This window comes from Taudactylus pleione, unplaced genomic scaffold, assembly GCF_031769625.1.
Source record: "Taudactylus pleione unplaced genomic scaffold, aTauple2 ptg000231l, whole genome shotgun sequence".
NCBI classification, from domain to species: domain Eukaryota; kingdom Metazoa; phylum Chordata; class Amphibia; order Anura; family Myobatrachidae; genus Taudactylus; species Taudactylus pleione.
In genome coordinates this window covers 4252307-4272506 of record NW_028284633.1, presented here as the reverse complement: position 1 = coordinate 4272506, position 20200 = coordinate 4252307, and the positions used below count along the sequence as shown (strand labels likewise).

The 20200-nt window shown below is 41.1% G+C and overlaps 1 protein-coding gene across 2 annotated transcripts in view; it reads right to left on the bottom strand.

The window, feature by feature from the left end:
• Nucleotides 1-20200, bottom strand: part of FAM131B (family with sequence similarity 131 member B) — a 163346-nt gene that overhangs the window by 35402 nt on the left and 107744 nt on the right. The gene's annotated exons all lie outside the window — the stretch shown is intronic.

The following is a 20200-nucleotide window of genomic DNA, read 5'->3' as shown; positions in this document are numbered from 1 at the left end:
CAATGAGTGACAGACAGATCATTGTGTTATACAATATACAAGTAACAAATGTATGCACGCCTGTAATAATACATATATAATATGAGAGGTGGTTATTGGGGGAATAGCAAATCCAGACTAAACTATTTCTTTCTCTATAACCATTTCAGCTACATAAAAAGAAAATTCCAGCCAGGACGCTTACTGCACTCTGTAACATATAAGGAATAGGTAAGAGACAGCTACACACCTGCTGCACTCTGTAACATATAAGGAATAGGTAAGAGACAGCTACACACCTGCTGCACTCTGTAACATATAAGTAATAGGTAAGAGACAGCTACACACCTGCTGCACTCTGTAACATATAAGTAATAGGTAAGAGACAGCTACACACCTGCTGCACTCTGTAACATATAAGTAATAGGTAAGAGACAGCTACACACCTGCTGCACTCTGTAACATATAAGGAATAGGTAAGAGACAGCTACACACCTGCTGCACTCTGTAACATATAAGGAATAGGTAAGAGACAGCTACACACCTGCTGCACTCTGTAACATATAAGGAAAAGGTAAGAGACAGCTACACACCTGCTGCACTCTGTAACATATAAGGAATAGGTAAGAGACAGCTACACACCTGCTGCACTCTGTAACATATAAGTAATAGGTAAGAGACAGCTACACACCTGCTGCACTCTGTAACTTATAAGAAATAGGTAAGAGACAGCTACACACCTGCTGCACTCTGTAACATATAAGTAATAGGTAAGAGACAGCTACACACCTGCTGCACTCTGTAACATATAAGGAATAGGTAAGAGACAGCTACACACCTGCTGCACTCTGTAACATATAAGAAATAGGTAAGAGACAGCTACACACCTGCTGCACTCTGTAACATATAAGTAATAGGTAAGAGACAGCTACACACCTGCTGCACTCTGTAACTTATAAGGAATAGGTAAGAGACAGCTACACACCTGCTGCACTCTGTAACATAGAAGTAATAGGTAAGAGACAGCTACACACCTGCTGCACTCTGTAACTTATAAGGAATAGGTAAGAGACAGCTACACACCTGCTGCACTCTGTAACATATAAGGAATAGGTAAGAGACAGCTACACACCTGCTGCACTCTGTAACATATAAGGAATAGGTAAGAGACAGCTACACACCTGCTGCACTCTGTAACATATAAGTAATAGGTAAGAGACAGCTACACACCTGCTGCACTCTGTAACATATAAGTAATAGGTAAGAGACAGCTACACACCTGCTGCACTCTGTAACTTATAAGGAATAGGTAAGAGACAGCTACACACCTGCTGCACTCTGTAACATATAAGTAATAGGTAAGAGACAGCTACACACCTGCTGCACTCTGTAACTTATAAGGAATAGGTAAGAGACAGCTACACACCTGCTGCACTCTGTAACATATAAGGAATAGGTAAGAGACAGCTACACACCTGCTGCACTCTGTAACATATAAGTAATAGGTAAGAGACAGCTACACACCTGCTGCACTCTGTAATATAAAAGTAATAGGTAAGAGACAGCTACACACCTGCTGCACTCTGTAACTTATAAGTAATAGGTAAGAGACAGCTACACACCTGCTGCACTCTGTAACATATCAGTAATAGGTAAGAGACAGCTACACACCTGCTGCACTCTGTAATATATAAGTAATAGGTAAGAGACAGCTACACACCTGCTGCACTCTGTAACTTATAAGTAATAGGTAAGAGACAGCTACACACCTGCTGCACTCTGTAACATATAAGGAATAGGTAAGAGACAGCTACACACCTGCTGCACTCTGTAACTTATAAGGAATAGGTAAGAGACAGCTACACACCTGCTGCACTCTGTAATATATAAGTAATAGGTAAGAGACAGCTACACACCTGCTGCACTCTGTAACATATAAGTAATAGGTAAGAGACAGCTACACACCTGCTGCACTCTGTAACATATAAGTAATAGGTAAGAGACAGCTACACACCTGCTGCACTCTGTAACATATAAGTAATAGGTAAGAGACAGCTACACACCTGCTGCACTCTGTAATATATAAGGAATAGGTAAGAGACAGCTACACACCTGCTGCACTCTGTAACATATAAGTAATAGGTAAGAGACAGCTACACACCTGCTGCACTCTGTAACATATAAGAAATAGGTAAGAGACAGCTACACACCTGCTGCACTCTGTAACATATAAGTAATAGGTAAGAGACAGCTACACACCTGCTGCACTCTGTAATATATAAGTAATAGGTAAGAGACAGCTACACACCTGCTGCACTCTGTAATATATAAGTAATAGGTAAGAGACAGCTACACACCTGCTGCACTCTGTAACATATAAGTAATAGGTAAGAGACAGCTACACACCTGCTGCACTCTGTAATATATAAGTAATAGGTAAGAGACAGCTACACACCTGCTGCACTCTGTAATATATAAGTAATAGGTAAGAGACAGCTACACACCTGCTGCACTCTGTAATATATAAGGAATAGGTAAGAGACAGCTACACACCTGCTGCACTCTGTAACATATAAGAAATAGGTAAGAGACAGCTACACACCTGCTGCACTCTGTAACTTATAAGGAATAGGTAAGAGACAGCTACACACCTGCTGCACTCTGTAATATATAAGGAATAGGTAAGAGACAGCTACACACCTGCTGCACTCTGTAATATATAAGGAATAGGTAAGAGACAGCTACACACCTGCTGCACTCTGTAATATATAAGGAATAGGTAAGAGACAGCTACACACCTGCTGCACTCTGTAACGTATAAGGAATAGGTAAGAGACAGCTACACACCTGCTGCACTCTGTAACGTATAAGGAATAGGTAAGAGACAGTTACACACCTGCTGCACTCTGTAACATATAAGTAATAGGTAAGAGACAGCTACACACCTGCTGCACTCTGTAATATATAAGTAATAGGTAAGAGACAGCTACACACCTGCTGCACTCTGTAACATATAAGGAATAGGTAAGAGACAGCTACACACCTGCTGCACTCTGTAACATATAAGTAATAGGTAAGAGACAGCTACACACCTGCTACACTCTGTAACATATAAGGAATAGGTAAGAGACAGCTACACACCTGCTGCACTCTGTAACATATAAGGAATAGGTAAGAGACAGCTACACACCTGCTGCACTCTGTAATATATAAGTAATAGGTAAGAGACAGCTACACACCTGCTGCACTCTGTAACATATAAGGAATAGGTAAGAGACAGCTACACACCTGCTGCACTCTGTAACATATCAGTAATAGGTAAGAGACAGCTACACACCTGCTGCACTCTGTAACATATAAGTAATAGGTAAGAGACAGCTACACACCTGCTGCACTCTGTAACTTATAAGGAATAGGTAAGAGACAGCTACACACCTGCTGCACTCTGTAATATATAAGGAATAGGTAAGAGACAGCTACACACCTGCTGCACTCTGTAACATATAAGAAATAGGTAAGAGACAGCTACACACCTGCTGCACTCTGTAACATATCAGTAATAGGTAAGAGACAGCTACAAACCTGCTGCACTCTGTAACATATAAGAAATAGGTAAGAGACAGCTACACACCTGCTGCACTCTGTAACTTATAAGGAATAGGTAAGAGACAGCTACACACCTGCTGCACTCTGTAATATATAAGGAATAGGTAAGAGACAGCTACACACCTGCTGCACTCTGTAACATATAAGGAATAGGTAAGAGACAGCTACACACCTGCTGCACTCTGTAACGTATAAGGAATAGGTAAGAGACAGCTACACACCTGCTGCACTCTGTAACATATAAGTAATAGGTAAGAGACAGCTACACACCTGCTGCACTCTGTAACATATAAGTAATAGGTAAGAGACAGCTACACACCTGCTGCACTCTGTAACATATAAGTAATAGGTAAGAGACAGCTACACACCTGCTGCACTCTGTAACTTATAAGGAATAGGTAAGAGACAGCTACACACCTGCTGCACTCTGTAACATATAAGTAATAGGTAAGAGACAGCTACACACCTGCTGCACTCTGTAACTTATAAGGAATAGGTAAGAGACAGCTACACACCTGCTGCACTCTGTAACATATAAGGAATAGGTAAGAGACAGCTACACACCTGCTGCACTCTGTAACATATAAGTAATAGGTAAGAGACAGCTACACACCTGCTGCACTCTGTAATATAAAAGTAATAGGTAAGAGACAGCTACACACCTGCTGCACTCTGTAACTTATAAGTAATAGGTAAGAGACAGCTACACACCTGCTGCACTCTGTAACATATCAGTAATAGGTAAGAGACAGCTACACACCTGCTGCACTCTGTAATATATAAGTAATAGGTAAGAGACAGCTACACACCTGCTGCACTCTGTAACTTATAAGTAATAGGTAAGAGACAGCTACACACCTGCTGCACTCTGTAACATATAAGGAATAGGTAAGAGACAGCTACACACCTGCTGCACTCTGTAACTTATAAGGAATAGGTAAGAGACAGCTACACACCTGCTGCACTCTGTAATATATAAGTAATAGGTAAGAGACAGCTACACACCTGCTGCACTCTGTAACATATAAGTAATAGGTAAGAGACAGCTACACACCTGCTGCACTCTGTAACATATAAGTAATAGGTAAGAGACAGCTACACACCTGCTGCACTCTGTAACATATAAGTAATAGGTAAGAGACAGCTACACACCTGCTGCACTCTGTAATATATAAGGAATAGGTAAGAGACAGCTACACACCTGCTGCACTCTGTAACATATAAGTAATAGGTAAGAGACAGCTACACACCTGCTGCACTCTGTAACATATAAGAAATAGGTAAGAGACAGCTACACACCTGCTGCACTCTGTAACATATAAGTAATAGGTAAGAGACAGCTACACACCTGCTGCACTCTGTAATATATAAGTAATAGGTAAGAGACAGCTACACACCTGCTGCACTCTGTAATATATAAGTAATAGGTAAGAGACAGCTACACACCTGCTGCACTCTGTAACATATAAGTAATAGGTAAGAGACAGCTACACACCTGCTGCACTCTGTAATATATAAGTAATAGGTAAGAGACAGCTACACACCTGCTGCACTCTGTAATATATAAGTAATAGGTAAGAGACAGCTACACACCTGCTGCACTCTGTAATATATAAGGAATAGGTAAGAGACAGCTACACACCTGCTGCACTCTGTAACATATAAGAAATAGGTAAGAGACAGCTACACACCTGCTGCACTCTGTAACTTATAAGGAATAGGTAAGAGACAGCTACACACCTGCTGCACTCTGTAATATATAAGGAATAGGTAAGAGACAGCTACACACCTGCTGCACTCTGTAATATATAAGGAATAGGTAAGAGACAGCTACACACCTGCTGCACTCTGTAATATATAAGGAATAGGTAAGAGACAGCTACACACCTGCTGCACTCTGTAACGTATAAGGAATAGGTAAGAGACAGCTACACACCTGCTGCACTCTGTAACGTATAAGGAATAGGTAAGAGACAGTTACACACCTGCTGCACTCTGTAACATATAAGTAATAGGTAAGAGACAGCTACACACCTGCTGCACTCTGTAATATATAAGTAATAGGTAAGAGACAGCTACACACCTGCTGCACTCTGTAACATATAAGGAATAGGTAAGAGACAGCTACACACCTGCTGCACTCTGTAACATATAAGTAATAGGTAAGAGACAGCTACACACCTGCTACACTCTGTAACATATAAGGAATAGGTAAGAGACAGCTACACACCTGCTGCACTCTGTAACATATAAGGAATAGGTAAGAGACAGCTACACACCTGCTGCACTCTGTAATATATAAGTAATAGGTAAGAGACAGCTACACACCTGCTGCACTCTGTAACATATAAGGAATAGGTAAGAGACAGCTACACACCTGCTGCACTCTGTAACATATCAGTAATAGGTAAGAGACAGCTACACACCTGCTGCACTCTGTAACATATAAGTAATAGGTAAGAGACAGCTACACACCTGCTGCACTCTGTAACTTATAAGGAATAGGTAAGAGACAGCTACACACCTGCTGCACTCTGTAATATATAAGGAATAGGTAAGAGACAGCTACACACCTGCTGCACTCTGTAACATATAAGAAATAGGTAAGAGACAGCTACACACCTGCTGCACTCTGTAACATATCAGTAATAGGTAAGAGACAGCTACACACCTGCTGCACTCTGTAACATATAAGAAATAGGTAAGAGACAGCTACACACCTGCTGCACTCTGTAACTTATAAGGAATAGGTAAGAGACAGCTACACACCTGCTGCACTCTGTAATATATAAGGAATAGGTAAGAGACAGCTACACACCTGCTGCACTCTGTAACATATAAGGAATAGGTAAGAGACAGCTACACACCTGCTGCACTCTGTAACGTATAAGGAATAGGTAAGAGACAGCTACACACCTGCTGCACTCTGTAACATATAAGTAATAGGTAAGAGACAGCTACACACCTGCTGCACTCTGTAACATATAAGTAATAGGTAAGAGACAGCTACACACCTGCTGCACTCTGTAACATATAAGGAATAGGTAAGAGACAGCTACACACCTGCTGCACTCTGTAACATATCAGTAATAGGTAAGAGACAGCTACACACCTGCTGCACTCTGTAACGTATCAGTAATAGGTAAGAGACAGCTACACACCTGCTGCACTCTGTAACATATCAGTAATAGGTAAGAGACAGCTACACACCTGCTGCACTCTGTAATATATAAGTAATAGGTAAGAGACAGCTACACACCTGCTGCACTCTGTAACATATAAGGAATAGGTAAGAGACAGCTACACACCTGCTGCACTCTGTAACATATAAGGAATAGGTAAGAGACAGCTACACACCTGCTGCACTCTGTAATATATAAGTAATAGGTAAGAGACAGCTACACACCTGCTGCACTCTGTAACATATAAGGAATAGGTAAGAGACAGCTACACACCTGCTGCACTCTGTAACATATCAGTAATAGGTAAGAGACAGCTACACACCTGCTGCACTCTGTAACATATAAGTAATAGGTAAGAGACAGCTACACACCTGCTGCACTCTGTAATATATAAGTAATAGGTAAGAGACAGCTACACACCTGCTGCACTCTGTAACATATAAGTAATAGGTAAGAGACAGCTACACACCTGCTGCACTCTGTAACATATAAGTAATAGGTAAGAGACAGCTACACACCTGCTGCACTCTGTAATATATAAGTAATAGGTAAGAGACAGCTACACACCTGCTGCACTCTGTAATATATAAGTAATAGGTAAGAGACAGCTACACACCTGCTGCACTCTGTAACATATAAGTAATAGGTAAGAGACAGCTACACACCTGCTGCACTCTGTAACATATAAGTAATAGGTAAGAGACAGCTACACACCTGCTGCACTCTGTAATATATAAGTAATAGGTAAGAGACAGCTACACACCTGCTGCACTCTGTAACATATAAGGAATAGGTAAGAGACAGCTACACACCTGCTGCACTCTGTAACATATAAGGAATAGGTAAGAGACAGCTACACACCTGCTGCACTCTGTAACATATAAGGAATAGGTAAGAGACAGCTACACACCTGCTGCACTCTGTAACTTATAAGGAATAGGTAAGAGACAGCTACACACCTGCTGCACTCTGTAACATATAAGTAATAGGTAAGAGACAGCTACACACCTGCTGCACTCTGTAACATATAAGTAATAGGTAAGAGACAGCTACACACCTGCTGCACTCTGTAACCTATAAGTAATAGGTAAGAGACAGCTACACACCTGCTGCACTCTGTAATATATAAGGAATAGGTAAGAGACAGCTACACACCTGCTGCACTCTGTAACATATAAGGAATAGGTAAGAGACAGCTACACACCTGCTGCACTCTGTAACATATAAGGAATAGGTAAGAGACAGCTACACACCTGCTGCACTCTGTAATATATAAGTAATAGGTAAGAGACAGCTACACACCTGCTGCACTCTGTAACATATCAGTAATAGGTAAGAGACAGCTACACACCTGCTGCACTCTGTAACTTATAAGGAATAGGTAAGAGACAGCTACACACCTGCTGCACTCTGTAATATATAAGTAATAGGTAAGAGACAGCTACACACCTGCTGCACTCTGTAACATATCAGTAATAGGTAAGAGACAGCTACACACCTGCTGCACTCTGTAATATATAAGTAATAGGTAAGAGACAGCTACACACCTGCTGCACTCTGTAATATATAAGTAATAGGTAAGAGACAGCTACACACCTGCTGTACTCTGTAACATATAAGTAATAGGTAAGAGACAGCTACACACCTGCTGCACTCTGTAATATATAAGGAATAGGTAAGAGACAGCTACACACCTGCTGCACTCTGTAATATATAAGTAATAGGTAAGAGACAGCTACACACCTGCTGCACTCTGTAACATATAAGTAATAGGTAAGAGACAGCTACACACCTGCTGCACTCTGTAACTTATAAGGAATAGGTAAGAGACAGCTACACACCTGCTGCACTCTGTAACATATAAGTAATAGGTAAGAGACAGCTACACACCTGCTGCACTCTGTAACTTATAAGGAATAGGTAAGAGACAGCTACACACCTGCTGCACTCTGTAACTTATAAGGAATAGGTAAGAGACAGCTACACACCTGCTGCACTCTGTAATATATAAGTAATAGGTAAGAGACAGCTACACACCTGCTGCACTCTGTAACATATAAGGAATAGGTAAGAGACAGCTACACACCTGCTGCACTCTGTAACATATAAGGAATAGGTAAGAGACAGCTACACACCTGCTGCACTCTGTAACATATAAGGAATAGGTAAGAGACAGCTACACACCTGCTGCACTCTGTAACTTATAAGGAATAGGTAAGAGACAGCTACACACCTGCTGCACTCTGTAACATATAAGTAATAGGTAAGAGACAGCTACACACCTGCTGCACTCTGTAACATATAAGTAATAGGTAAGAGACAGCTACACACCTGCTGCACTCTGTAACTTATAAGGAATAGGTAAGAGACAGCTACACACCTGCTGCACTCTGTAATATATAAGGAATAGGTAAGAGACAGCTACACACCTGCTGCACTCTGTAACATATAAGGAATAGGTAAGAGACAGCTACACACCTGCTGCACTCTGTACTATATAAGGAATAGGTAAGAGACAGCTACACACCTGCTGCACTCTGTAATATATAAGTAATAGGTAAGAGACAGCTACACACCTGCTGCACTCTGTAACATATCAGTAATAGGTAAGAGACAGCTACACACCTGCTGCCCTCTGTAACTTATAAGGAATAGGTAAGAGACAGCTACACACCTGCTGCACTCTGTAATATATAAGTAATAGGTAAGAGACAGCTACACACCTGCTGCACTCTGTAACATATCAGTAATAGGTAAGAGACAGCTACACACCTGCTGCACTCTGTAATATATAAGTAATAGGTAAGAGACAGCTACACACCTGCTGCACTCTGTAATATATAAGTAATAGGTAAGAGACAGCTACACACCTGCTGTACTCTGTAACATATAAGTAATAGGTAAGAGACAGCTACACACCTGCTGCACTCTGTAATATATAAGGAATAGGTAAGAGACAGCTACACACCTGCTGCACTCTGTAATATATAAGTAATAGGTAAGAGACAGCTACACACCTGCTGCACTCTGTAACATATAAGTAATAGGTAAGAGACAGCTACACACCTGCTGCACTCTGTAACATATAAGTAATAGGTAAGAGACAGCTACACACCTGCTGCACTCTGTAACATATAAGTAATAGGTAAGAGACAGCTACACACCTGCTGCACTCTGTAACATATAAGTAATAGGTAAGAGACAGCTACACACCTGCTGCACTCTGTAATATATAAGTAATAGGTAAGAGACAGCTACACACCTGCTGCACTCTGTAATATATAAGTAATAGGTAAGAGACAGCTACACACCTGCTGCACTCTGTAACATATAAGTAATAGGTAAGAGACAGCTACACACCTGCTGCACTCTGTAATATATAAGTAATAGGTAAGAGACAGCTACACACCTGCTGCACTCTGTAACATATAAGTAATAGGTAAGAGACAGCTACACACCTGCTGCACTCTGTAACATATAAGTAATAGGTAAGAGACAGCTACACACCTGCTGCACTCTGTAATATATAAGTAATAGGTAAGAGACAGCTACACACCTGCTGCACTCTGTAATATATCAGTAATAGGTAAGAGACAGCTACACACCTGCTGCACTCTGTAATATATAAGTAATAGGTAAGAGACAGCTACACACCTGCTGCACTCTGTAACATATAAGTAATAGGTAAGAGACAGCTACACACCTGCTGCACTCTGTAACTTATAAGGAATACGTAAGAGACAGCTACACACCTGCTGTACTCTGTAACATATAAGTAATAGGTAAGAGACAGCTACACCTGCTGCACTCTGTAATATATAAGTAATAGGTAAGAGACAGCTACACACCTGCTGCACTCTGTAACATATAAGTAATAGGTAAGAGACAGCTACACACCTGCTGCACTCTGTAACATATCAGTAATAGGTAAGAGACAGCTACACACCTGCTGCACTCTGTAACATATAAGTAATAGGTAAGAGACAGCTACACACCTGCTGCACTCTGTAATATATAAGGAATAGGTAAGAGACAGCTACACACCTGCTGCACTCTGTAACATATAAGGAATAGGTAAGAGACAGCTACACACCTGCTGCACTCTGTAACATATCAGTAATAGGTAAGAGACAGCTACACACCTGCTGCACTCTGTAACATATCAGTAATAGGTAAGAGACAGCTACACACCTGCTGCACTCTGTAATATATAAGTAATAGGTAAGAGACAGCTACACACCTGCTGCACTCTGTAACATATAAGGAATAGGTAAGAGACAGCTACACACCTGCTGCACTCTGTAACATATAAGGAATAGGTAAGAGACAGCTACACACCTGCTGCACTCTGTAATATATAAGTAATAGGTAAGAGACAGCTACACACCTGCTGCACTCTGTAACATATAAGGAATAGGTAAGAGACAGCTACACACCTGCTGCACTCTGTAATATATCAGTAATAGGTAAGAGACAGCTACACACCTGCTGCACTCTGTAACATATAAGTAATAGGTAAGAGACAGCTACACACCTGCTGCACTCTGTAACATATAAGTAATAGGTAAGAGACAGCTACACACCTGCTGCACTCTGTAATATATAAGTAATAGGTAAGAGACAGCTACACACCTGCTGCACTCTGTAATATATAAGTAATAGGTAAGAGACAGCTACACACCTGCTGCACTCTGTAACATATAAGTAATAGGTAAGAGACAGCTACACACCTGCTGCACTCTGTAATATATAAGTAATAGGTAAGAGACAGCTACACACCTGCTGCACTCTGTAACATATAAGTAATAGGTAAGAGACAGCTACACACCTGCTGCACTCTGTAACTTATAAGGAATAGGTAAGAGACAGCTACACACCTGCTGCACTCTGTAACATATAAGTAATAGGTAAGAGACAGCTACACACCTGCTGCACTCTGTAACTTATAAGGAATAGGTAAGAGACAGCTACACACCTGCTGCACTCTGTAACTTATAAGGAATAGGTAAGAGACAGCTACACACCTGCTGCACTCTGTAATATATAAGTAATAGGTAAGAGACAGCTACACACCTGCTGCACTCTGTAACATATAAGGAATAGGTAAGAGACAGCTACACACCTGCTGCACTCTGTAACATATAAGGAATAGGTAAGAGACAGCTACACACCTGCTGCACTCTGTAACATATAAGGAATAGGTAAGAGACAGCTACACACCTGCTGCACTCTGTAACTTATAAGGAATAGGTAAGAGACAGCTACACACCTGCTGCACTCTGTAACATATAAGTAATAGGTAAGAGACAGCTACACACCTGCTGCACTCTGTAACATATAAGTAATAGGTAAGAGACAGCTACACACCTGCTGCACTCTGTAACTTATAAGGAATAGGTAAGAGACAGCTACACACCTGCTGCACTCTGTAATATATAAGGAATAGGTAAGAGACAGCTACACACCTGCTGCACTCTGTAACATATAAGGAATAGGTAAGAGACAGCTACACACCTGCTGCACTCTGTACTATATAAGGAATAGGTAAGAGACAGCTACACACCTGCTGCACTCTGTAATATATAAGTAATAGGTAAGAGACAGCTACACACCTGCTGCACTCTGTAACATATCAGTAATAGGTAAGAGACAGCTACACACCTGCTGCCCTCTGTAACTTATAAGGAATAGGTAAGAGACAGCTACACACCTGCTGCACTCTGTAATATATAAGTAATAGGTAAGAGACAGCTACACACCTGCTGCACTCTGTAACATATCAGTAATAGGTAAGAGACAGCTACACACCTGCTGCACTCTGTAATATATAAGTAATAGGTAAGAGACAGCTACACACCTGCTGCACTCTGTAATATATAAGTAATAGGTAAGAGACAGCTACACACCTGCTGTACTCTGTAACATATAAGTAATAGGTAAGAGACAGCTACACACCTGCTGCACTCTGTAATATATAAGGAATAGGTAAGAGACAGCTACACACCTGCTGCACTCTGTAATATATAAGTAATAGGTAAGAGACAGCTACACACCTGCTGCACTCTGTAACATATAAGTAATAGGTAAGAGACAGCTACACACCTGCTGCACTCTGTAACATATAAGTAATAGGTAAGAGACAGCTACACACCTGCTGCACTCTGTAACATATAAGTAATAGGTAAGAGACAGCTACACACCTGCTGCACTCTGTAACATATAAGTAATAGGTAAGAGACAGCTACACACCTGCTGCACTCTGTAATATATAAGTAATAGGTAAGAGACAGCTACACACCTGCTGCACTCTGTAATATATAAGTAATAGGTAAGAGACAGCTACACACCTGCTGCACTCTGTAACATATAAGTAATAGGTAAGAGACAGCTACACACCTGCTGCACTCTGTAATATATAAGTAATAGGTAAGAGACAGCTACACACCTGCTGCACTCTGTAACATATAAGTAATAGGTAAGAGACAGCTACACACCTGCTGCACTCTGTAACATATAAGTAATAGGTAAGAGACAGCTACACACCTGCTGCACTCTGTAATATATAAGTAATAGGTAAGAGACAGCTACACACCTGCTGCACTCTGTAATATATCAGTAATAGGTAAGAGACAGCTACACACCTGCTGCACTCTGTAATATATAAGTAATAGGTAAGAGACAGCTACACACCTGCTGCACTCTGTAACATATAAGTAATAGGTAAGAGACAGCTACACACCTGCTGCACTCTGTAACTTATAAGGAATACGTAAGAGACAGCTACACACCTGCTGTACTCTGTAACATATAAGTAATAGGTAAGAGACAGCTACACCTGCTGCACTCTGTAATATATAAGTAATAGGTAAGAGACAGCTACACACCTGCTGCACTCTGTAACATATAAGTAATAGGTAAGAGACAGCTACACACCTGCTGCACTCTGTAACATATCAGTAATAGGTAAGAGACAGCTACACACCTGCTGCACTCTGTAACATATAAGTAATAGGTAAGAGACAGCTACACACCTGCTGCACTCTGTAATATATAAGGAATAGGTAAGAGACAGCTACACACCTGCTGCACTCTGTAACATATAAGGAATAGGTAAGAGACAGCTACACACCTGCTGCACTCTGTAACATATCAGTAATAGGTAAGAGACAGCTACACACCTGCTGCACTCTGTAACATATCAGTAATAGGTAAGAGACAGCTACACACCTGCTGCACTCTGTAATATATAAGTAATAGGTAAGAGACAGCTACACACCTGCTGCACTCTGTAACATATAAGGAATAGGTAAGAGACAGCTACACACCTGCTGCACTCTGTAACATATAAGGAATAGGTAAGAGACAGCTACACACCTGCTGCACTCTGTAATATATAAGTAATAGGTAAGAGACAGCTACACACCTGCTGCACTCTGTAACATATAAGGAATAGGTAAGAGACAGCTACACACCTGCTGCACTCTGTAATATATCAGTAATAGGTAAGAGACAGCTACACACCTGCTGCACTCTGTAACATATAAGTAATAGGTAAGAGACAGCTACACACCTGCTGCACTCTGTAACATATAAGTAATAGGTAAGAGACAGCTACACACCTGCTGCACTCTGTAATATATAAGTAATAGGTAAGAGACAGCTACACACCTGCTGCACTCTGTAATATATAAGTAATAGGTAAGAGACAGCTACACACCTGCTGCACTCTGTAACATATAAGTAATAGGTAAGAGACAGCTACACACCTGCTGCACTCTGTAACATATAAGTAATAGGTAAGAGACAGCTACACACCTGCTGCACTCTGTAATATATAAGTAATAGGTAAGAGACAGCTACACACCTGCTGCACTCTGTAACATATAAGGAATAGGTAAGAGACAGCTACACACCTGCTGCACTCTGTAACATATAAGGAATAGGTAAGAGACAGCTACACACCTGCTGCACTCTGTAACATATAAGGAATAGGTAAGAGACAGCTACACACCTGCTGCACTCTGTAACTTATAAGGAATAGGTAAGAGACAGCTACACACCTGCTGCACTCTGTAACATATAAGTAATAGGTAAGAGACAGCTACACACCTGCTGCACTCTGTAACATATAAGTAATAGGTAAGAGACAGCTACACACCTGCTGCACTCTGTAACTTATAAGGAATAGGTAAGAGACAGCTACACACCTGCTGCACTCTGTAACATATAAGTAATAGGTAAGAGACAGCTACACACCTGCTGCACTCTGTAACTTATAAGGAATAGGTAAGAGACAGCTACACACCTGCTGCACTCTGTAATATATAAGGAATAGGTAAGAGACAGCTACACACCTGCTGCACTCTGTAACATATCAGTAATAGGTAAGAGACAGCTACACACCTGCTGCACTCTGTAACATATAACAAATAGGTAAGAGACAGCTACACACCTGCTGCACTCTGTAACTTATAAGGAATAGGTAAGAGACAGCTACACACCTGCTGCACTCTGTAATATATAAGGAATAGGTAAGAGACAGCTACACACCTGCTGCACTCTGTAACATATAAGGAATAGGTAAGAGACAGCTACACACCTGCTGCACTCTGTAACGTATAAGGAATAGGTAAGAGACAGCTACACACCTGCTGCACTCTGTAACATATAAGGAATAGGTAAGAGACAGCTACACACCTGCTGCACTCTGTAATATATAAGTAATAGGTAAGAGACAGCTACACACCTGCTGCACTCTGTAACATATAAGGAATAGGTAAGAGACAGCTACACACCTGCTGCACTCTGTAACATATCAGTAATAGGTAAGAGACAGCTACACACCTGCTGCACTCTGTAACATATAAGTAATAGGTAAGAGACAGCTACACACCTGCTGCACTCTGTAATATATAAGTAATAGGTAAGAGACAGCTACACACCTGCTGCACTCTGTAACATATAAGTAATAGGTAAGAGACAGCTACACACCTGCTGCACTCTGTAACATATAAGTAATAGGTAAGAGACAGCTACACACCTGCTGCACTCTGTAATATATAAGTAATAGGTAAGAGACAGCTACACACCTGCTGCACTCTGTAATATATAAGTAATAGGTAAGAGACAGCTACACACCTGCTGCACTCTGTAACATATAAGTAATAGGTAAGAGACAGCTACACACCTGCTGCACTCTGTAACATATAAGTAATAGGTAAGAGACAGCTACACACCTGCTGCACTCTGTAATATATAAGTAATAGGTAAGAGACAGCTACACACCTGCTGCACTCTGTAACATATAAGGAATAGGTAAGAGACAGCTACACACCTGCTGCACTCTGTAACATATAAGGAATAGGTAAGAGACAGCTACACACCTGCTGCACTCTGTAACATATAAGGAATAGGTAAGAGACAGCTACACACCTGCTGCACTCTGTAACTTATAAGGAATAGGTAAGAGACAGCTAAACACCTGCTGCACTCTGTAATATATAAGGAATAGGTAAGAGACAGCTACACACCTGCTGCACTCTGTAACATATCAGTAATAGGTAAGAGACAGCTACACACCTGCTGCACTCTGTAACATATCAGTAATAGGTAAGAGACAGCTACACACCTGCTGCACTCTGTAACATATAAGTAATAGGTAAGAGACAGCTACACACCTGCTGCACTCTGTAACATATAAGTAATAGGTAAGAGACAGCTACACACCTGCTGCACTCTGTAACATATAAGTAATAGGTAAGAGACAGCTACACACCTGCTGCACTCTGTAATATATAAGTAATAGGTAAGAGACAGCTACACACCTGCTGCACTCTGTAACATATCAGTAATAGGTAAGAGACAGCTACACACCTGCTGCACTCTGTAATATATAAGGAATAGGTAAGAGACAGCTACACACCTGCTGCACTCTCTAACATATAAGGAATAGGTAAGAGACAGCTACACACCTGCTGCACTCTGTAACATATAAGGAATAGGTAAGAGACAGCTACACACCTACTGCACTCTGTAACTTATAAGTAATAGGTAAGAGACAGCTACACACCTGCTGCACTCTGTAACATATAAGTAATAGGTAAGAGACAGCTACACACCTGCTGCACTCTGTAACATATAAGTAATAGGTAAGAGACAGCTACACACCTGCTGCACTCTGTAACATATAAGTAATAGGTAAGAGACAGCTACACACCTGCTGCACTCTGTAACTTATAAGTAATAGGTAAGAGACAGCTACACACCTGCTGCACTCTGTAATATATAAGGAATAGGTAAGAGACAGCTACACACCTGCTGCACTCTGTAACATATCAGTAATAGGTAAGAGACAGCTACACCTGCTGCACTCTGTAACATATAAGTAATAGGTAAGAGACAGCTACACACCTGCTGCACTCTGTAACATATAAGTAATAGGTAAGAGACAGCTACACACCTGCTGCACTCTGTAATATATAAGTAATAGGTAAGAGACAGCTACACACCTGCTGCACTCTGTAATATATAAGTAATAGGTAAGAGACAGCTACACACCTGCTGCACTCTGTAACATATAAGTAATAGGTAAGAGACAGCTACACACCTGCTGCACTCTATAATATATAAGGAATAGGTAAGAGACAGCTACACACCTGCTGCACTCTGTAACTTATAAGTAATAGGTAAGAGACAGCTACACACCTGCTGCACTCTGTAACATATAAGTAATAGGTAAGAGACAGCTACACACCTGCTGCACTCTGTAACATATAAGTAATAGGTAAGAGACAGCTACACACCTGCTGCACTCTGTAACATATAAGTAATAGGTAAGAGACAGCTACACACCTGCTGCACTCTGTAACATATAAGGAATAGGTAAGAGACAGCTACACACCTGCTGCACTCTGTAACATATCAGTAATAGGTAAGAGACAGCTACACACCTGCTGCACTCTGTAACGTATCAGTAATAGGTAAGAGACAGCTACACACCTGCTGCACTCTGTAACATATCAGTAATAGGTAAGAGACAGCTACACACCTGCTGCACTCTGTAATATATAAGTAATAGGTAAGAGACAGCTACACACCTGCTGCACTCTGTAACATATAAGGAATAGGTAAGAGACAGCTACACACCTGCTGCACTCTGTAACATATAAGGAATAGGTAAGAGACAGCTACACACCTGCTGCACTCTGTAATATATAAGTAATAGGTAAGAGACAGCTACACACCTGCTGCACTCTGTAACATATAAGGAATAGGTAAGAGACAGCTACACACCTGCTGCACTCTGTAACATATCAGTAATAGGTAAGAGACAGCTACACACCTGCTGCACTCTGTAACATATAAGTAATAGGTAAGAGACAGCTACACACCTGCTGCACTCTGTAATATATAAGTAATAGGTAAGAGACAGCTACACACCTGCTGCACTCTGTAACATATAAGTAATAGGTAAGAGACAGCTACACACCTGCTGCACTCTGTAACATATAAGTAATAGGTAAGAGACAGCTACACACCTGCTGCACTCTGTAATATATAAGTAATAGGTAAGAGACAGCTACACACCTGCTGCACTCTGTAATATATAAGTAATAGGTAAGAGACAGCTACACACCTGCTGCACTCTGTAACATATAAGTAATAGGTAAGAGACAGCTACACACCTGCTGCACTCTGTAACATATAAGTAATAGGTAAGAGACAGCTACACACCTGCTGCACTCTGTAATATATAAGTAATAGGTAAGAGACAGCTACACACCTGCTGCACTCTGTAACATATAAGGAATAGGTAAGAGACAGCTACACACCTGCTGCACTCTGTAACATATAAGGAATAGGTAAGAGACAGCTACACACCTGCTGCACTCTGTAACATATAAGGAATAGGTAAGAGACAGCTACACACCTGCTGCACTCTGTAACTTATAAGGAATAGGTAAGAGACAGCTACACACCTGCTGCACTCTGTAACATATAAGTAATAGGTAAGAGACAGCTACACACCTGCTGCACTCTGTAACATATAAGTAATAGGTAAGAGACAGCTACACACCTGCTGCACTCTGTAACCTATAAGTAATAGGTAAGAGACAGCTACACACCTGCTGCACTCTGTAATATATAAGGAATAGGTAAGAGACAGCTACACACCTGCTGCACTCTGTAACATATAAGGAATAGGTAAGAGACAGCTACACACCTGCTGCACTCTGTAACATATAAGGAATAGGTAAGAGACAGCTACACACCTGCTGCACTCTGTAATATATAAGTAATAGGTAAGAGACAGCTACACACCTGCTGCACTCTGTAACATATCAGTAATAGGTAAGAGACAGCTACACACCTGCTGCACTCTGTAACTTATAAGGAATAGGTAAGAGACAGCTACACACCTGCTGCACTCTGTAATATATAAGTAATAGGTAAGAGACAGCTACACACCTGCTGCACTCTGTAACATATCAGTAATAGGTAAGAGACAGCTACACACCTGCTGCACTCTGTAATATATAAGTAATAGGTAAGAGACAGCTACACACCTGCTGCACTCTGTAATATATAAGTAATAGGTAAGAGACAGCTACACACCTGCTGTACTCTGTAACATATAAGTAATAGGTAAGAGACAGCTACACACCTGCTGCACTCTGTAATATATAAGGAATAGGTAAGAGACAGCTACACACCTGCTGCACTCTGTAATATATAAGTAATAGGTAAGAGACAGCTACACACCTGCTGCACTCTGTAACATATAAGTAATAGGTAAGAGACAGCTACACACCTGCTGCACTCTGTAACTTATAAGGAATAGGTAAGAGACAGCTACACACCTGCTGCACTCTGTAACATATAAGTAATAGGTAAGAGACAGCTACACACCTGCTGCACTCTGTAACTTATAAGGAATAGGTAAGAGACAGCTACACACCTGCTGCACTCTGTAACTTATAAGGAATAGGTAAGAGACAGCTACACACCTGCTGCACTCTGTAATATATAAGTAATAGGTAAGAGACAGCTACACACCTGCTGCACTCTGTAACATATAAGGAATAGGTAAGAGACAGCTACACACCTGCTGCACTCTGTAACATATAAGGAATAGGTAAGAGACAGCTACACACCTGCTGCACTCTGTAACATATAAGGAATAGGTAAGAGACAGCTACACACCTGCTGCACTCTGTAACTTATAAGGAATAGGTAAGAGACAGCTACACACCTGCTGCACTCTGTAACATATAAGTAATAGGTAAGAGACAGCTACACACCTGCTGCACTCTGTAACATATAAGTAATAGGTAAGAGACAGCTACACACCTGCTGCACTCTGTAACTTATAAGGAATAGGTAAGAGACAGCTACACACCTGCTGCACTCTGTAATATATAAGTAATAGGTAA